The sequence below is a fragment of the Schistocerca cancellata genome, chromosome 1, assembly GCF_023864275.1.
Source record: "Schistocerca cancellata isolate TAMUIC-IGC-003103 chromosome 1, iqSchCanc2.1, whole genome shotgun sequence".
Taxonomy (NCBI): domain Eukaryota; kingdom Metazoa; phylum Arthropoda; class Insecta; order Orthoptera; family Acrididae; genus Schistocerca; species Schistocerca cancellata.
In genome coordinates, this window is record NC_064626.1 from 1,041,410,310 (window position 1) to 1,041,415,684 (window position 5,375).

At 39.4% G+C, this 5,375-nt stretch overlaps 1 pseudogene; it reads left to right on the top strand.

Moving 5' to 3' along the window:
* The first annotated feature begins 4,592 nt into the window (after positions 1-4,592).
* On the top strand, positions 4,593-4,710 carry LOC126098520 (5S ribosomal RNA; annotated as a pseudogene).
* Positions 4,711-5,375: the final 665 nt, after the last annotated feature.

Genomic DNA, 5,375 nt, shown 5'->3' on the forward strand with positions numbered 1-5,375 from the left:
GAAACAGTTTTGGAAAGTGGCTTCAAGCTCATGAAACTGAGGAATTTCTGTGGCAGCCCTCTTGGGTCCCAGAGGCAAGCCATTTCAAGTCATTTTCTCTCTGGAACACAGTCAGTGGTTTAACATGTTTAACTTTCTGAAGTCAGGGATTAGTGATCCTTTGTGATGAATAAAGTTACTTCCCAGGTGGAAAAACTACAAGAATCAGAAGTGCATTCAAGTGCATGCTTTTTATAGTTTTCTACTTCGGTGCTGCCGTTTAATGAATGTGCACACTTTAGGAAGAGACCACATAAGTTATGAGGCAGAGCCAGTCGTGGTGCAGGATGAGGAAGCATAAACAACCCTTGAGATCAAGGTCATGATCATCCCCCCCCCCCAACTTGTCTATGTCAGTGGGTAAGCTAAAATGATGAGAACTTCAAAAATGAGTGTTCCTATTGGTCAGGAAAGCTGGCACAGCCTGCTTGGTTGCCAGATCTATCCAGGTCTAATTTATTAGTATAACTAGTGACCTGTCACAACCCTTTATGTTTTATGATCCGAAAATGGTGGGATAATTGGTGCAGCCTGCATGGTCATCAGATGCATCCAAGATGGCTGCCAAATAGGTGACGTATAAATCATGGGAAATTCAAAGGGGCATTATCCTGTTGGTTGTCAAATTTGTGTGGGAGAATGCATGGGTGCTGGATTTATCCCCAATTAGCAAAGTCACTTCCATCCGTGTCCCCTCTATGATTTATGACCCGAAAAGAGCTGCCAAGGATATTTCCCTCCAAACTAGTTGTTCCAGTTTATTTTGTGAACTGAGACACATTACCTGTCTTTAAATTCATGTCCCATAAAACCTTTATCACTATAATTTTTGACAAAATATGGTTGCAAAACATTTTTTTCCAAGACAGCATTATCTTAATTTGTATAACTTATGACCCACTGTGAAATCACTTTCTAATAGTGGCCACCCATGGAAGTCCAACGGTACGATGTTGGAGTGAACATGCAACATGCCCTCAGCCTGCGCTCCCCTAGTGTGTGCCGCAGCCAGAGTGAATGAACAGCTGCTTCTTAAAACTATGGATAACACTTAATGGAGTACACATCGTGTTTTAAAAAAAGAAAATCATGACTGGTAGTGGAAAAGGAAGTTATTCAGTAAGCAAATTCATTACCACGGACCCGTAAAACTGTATTTTTTATGTATCCATAACACACATAGCAACAGGCAGCCAGTGAAAAAAATGGTATTCTGTGCATTTTAAGTATTTTGGTTAGAGTAAGTGCAGCATAATATTCTATGCCTTTAGCTGTCACTGAATTAACATGAAATAGTGGAGAGAGTGTCACAAATAAGTTACTTAACTCAAGATGACAATCGATTCCCACATACCTAGATATGCAAACCTACACTGGGTCATTTAGTGAACAAAAATGTGAGCATCATAACTCCAGTACACGGATGAAATTAACAGCTGGAAACAGATGGAATGGTTCCACCTGCTGCATCAACCACACTTGCACAAGTCATACCCACAACCACTCCTACCACCTGAAAAGAATATGTTATCCTATTGTGCTAGGGGAATGCGATGAACTGGTTCTGACATTCCATAGCTGGAGCTGTGTACATCATTCTCTGCAGACCGCTATTCAGCTTTTCAGCCAGTACACATGTTACATGTTAAGCAGTCTAAATTTAGTTACTTGATGGTTCGATACTATATCAGATAGCTGTTAAATGCTTAACTTATTTACTTCTTTAATATAATTACAGCTACTTTACAATGTCCTCATGGCTGTATGATGGCATACTCTAGCACAATACAGTCTATTACAAGTGTTCAACCCAAGATTTTACTGTCAAAAAACATATGATAATTACAGAATTGTTAGACTGTTGAGGGTAAGTGTCAGCGGATGTACAGGGTATCAAATCATACATAGTGTTTACACCACAACAGAAGCACAGTGCTAGTTAGTGTTTTGTAGGTTCATGTGCTGACATAAGCAGCCAGGCACAAACTTTCCCATACAATTTCTTTTTATGTACTCATTCCACTTTAAATCAGTCTGGGTGGCTCCTTTAATGTATTTTACGACATTTACAGTGTTTTATCACCAATAGTGTGATCATACAGTACTGAATTTTTGGCATACTTATGCACAGTACACTACATTTACCTGATTCCAGGTGCGACTCCCAACCACCTCAGAAAAACATCAAATGCCCTATGTTCTGCCTCCTGGAGAATAACTATGTTTGCTTCATCATTCTCGGTGAATTCATGTATATCTCCAATGATTTTCCTTATTCTGTCAACAGAACTTTATTCTGCTCCTGAAATACACCAATCAGCTATTCTCAGAAGAGTCTTGAGGTATTTGCTTCTTATAGTGCTATTAAGAGATCCTCCCTTAGCTTCCCAAACGTAATTGTGCTCCTTTACCCATCACAATTCCTAACAAATGCCTTTGCTTTATCCAGTCAAAATGCAACTCAATCATCTGTAATAATTGGTCATCTCTCCAGGAACTCAGCCTTGTGGCTGCCACTAGGTCATCTGTAAATGAGAACACATCTTTGCTGACTTGCCTGACAAAGAAGATAACCAAACTGATAGCAGCTGAATCTAATGAAGGAGTGGCCAAACTGGGTGAGCCCCTTATCATCATTCATAGCAACTACCTGCCCTTGGATCAATCTCTTATCTGTCATATAGTTGTTACGCAATGGAATCAGGTATTTAGCATGCAATACATTCCCCTATAACCTTGAGCCTGTGGAATAACATTATTTTTAGGAAACCACAGTAGTAGTTTACTGTCCTCCTGTATGGAAATTTTCCCCCAGTGCTTCAGTTAATGATTGCAGATGCATTTTACTACAGAAAATTGTCAGAGAATGTATTCACTGAACGTTAGATTATAATTAGTGTGCTGGAATTTACATGAAGTTTACAGGAAAATAATTAAAACAGTAGGTAGATAGAAAGCACCTTCTTTGGTAAATTGAATTGTCTGTCACTTCAGCAAACAAATAGTTGTTAAGTGTAACAGCAGTTTACATTGCAACAGAAGTTCACTGTTAATTAGTTCATCACAGGCTAGTGTGCTGACTTTTGCTACCTTAAATATGGCTTCATGCTTTTTGCAAAATCCTGCTCTATGACCAAAAACATGGGTGCCAAAATATCTAATATGTAAAAGTGTGGTATGAGCTCACCTATAGTACATCACAGACCTCTTACCCATCTAAAAATTGTGGCAAAATCTAAGGTATCTTGTTTGTTCTAAGGGTGTATTTGAAACTGAAGTAGCCCACCTAGACTTGCTTGCTCCAAATTTGAAATAGTGAGAAACTAAAAAGGTTCATATTTTAGGAAAGTTTGTGTCATTCATTTACCACTATCACATTAAAATGGCATTACAGGGTCGTAAGCACTATACTTAGCATTAAATGCAGTACAGTTAATGCTTACAAATGTATTTTATTGCATTATTTTAAAATACAGCTATGAAATGTGTGTCCAAAGTTTCATGTATATTATTGTAAATACAAGACAGCAATTACCACTGTCTGTAATAGCATAGGGTGTATACAGTTTCATCTTTATTTTACACAAATAGCAAGCCAACTGCACAATGCCGCACAATAACCACCATCAATCGCTGCTACCAAATGTCTGCCTTGCTCTGGCCAAGAGCGATACTACACATCTGCAATGTGCTGAGGACTCTGCTGTCTCCTAACACACACCCACAATGCTCCCATTTTAAGGTAGTGTGATTGCCCGCTGCCAGTTAGTAGGTACACCCTGTGATCCATTAACACCTCTTCCAGAGGTCGAAAATTAAATGTATCTCACCCTAAAATGCTAGTGCAGATAAAAAAAAATGCTGAAAATGCAGTTACTTGACTCATAGCAATGTGAGTATAATTAAAATCCACTGCCCAATATTAAGAATTCCCAACGTCCATTGCTGCTAGTATCAGTAACTGTTGTCCTCTTGAAAACCCACTCGTGTACCTGCGTTGCAACATTGTTCACAGATGGGTTCTGTGCTGTTTTGCTGCTAAGTACAAAGTATGGCATCAGTCATCCTTGTCTTCCCTTTGGTTGAGGAAAGGTGAATCCATTTCGGTGGTGTCTGTTTAATATTTATTGATGCAACATCATATTTAATTTTGTTTTTCTCATCCACATTATTTGCAGTCTTCTATTCTGAATCTCTGCACACTTTTTTTCAGTCGATTTTTTTTTTTTTTTTACTCTTCACTGCCATTGTGACCATAGTTCATAGTTTTCTTTTTCCCCTCTTATCATTATTGTTACTGTCTTCAAGTTCATAAATTTTTCACACTCCACTGTTCTTACACAAGTGAGTTGGCATGACACCAAAACAGAGAGATTTCCTCAGATGGTAGCACCATATGCAATGGTACCTACCTTCATTGTCCATTAAGCTCATGGAGTCTTGTTTATCAAAGTCTTGTTTAATAGCTGTAAACTGATTTCTAGGAAATGCAAATGATGTACACTACACACATTTCCCAGTGACATGGGTTTTTTCCCACATTTGTCAGGGCCGCCAATGGCCTTGCCGCAGTGGTAACACCGGTTCCCATCAGATCACCAAAGTTAAGCACTGTTGGGCTGGGCTAGCACTTGGATGGGTGACCATCCAGTCTGCCAAGCACTGTTATCAAGTGGGGTGCACTCAGCCCTTGTGAGGCAAACTGAGGAGCTACTTGATCGAGAAGTAGCGGCTCCGGTCTTGGAAACTGACACGACCGGGAGAGCGGTGTGCTGACCACATGCCCCTCCATATTCGCATCCAGTGATGCCTGTGTGCTGAGGATGACGCGGCGGCCAGTCGGTACCTTTAGGCCTTCATGGCCTGTGCAGGAGGAGTTATCAGCACCACAAGCACTATGTGACCAGATTTGGTTTGACATGAAATGTTTGTATGCACGTACCTCCACCTCTCTACTTTAGTATGTACAAATGTGGCATTAACAATGTAATCATTCTTCTTAGACACAATAATTGCAGAACACAATGTCTGTAAATCATGTTAACAGTGTAAACACTGAAGCTTTTAAGACAGTCACCGAGATGATTAAATGTCAAGAGTGTAACAATATACCTATTTGAAGTACACAACATCCATCAATTCAAAAGAACTGACATAGTCAATACTTGAGAAAAGTAAATCATATAATCCACATCTACATGAATGTCATATGTACACAGTCAACAGAAATGTTGAACATGAGCTTCATGAACACAAAATCATTATAAGAGTGACACACAACTTTTCTGTACAGAAGTCAACATTGTAAATATCAGCGACAAACTCAAGAATCAAAT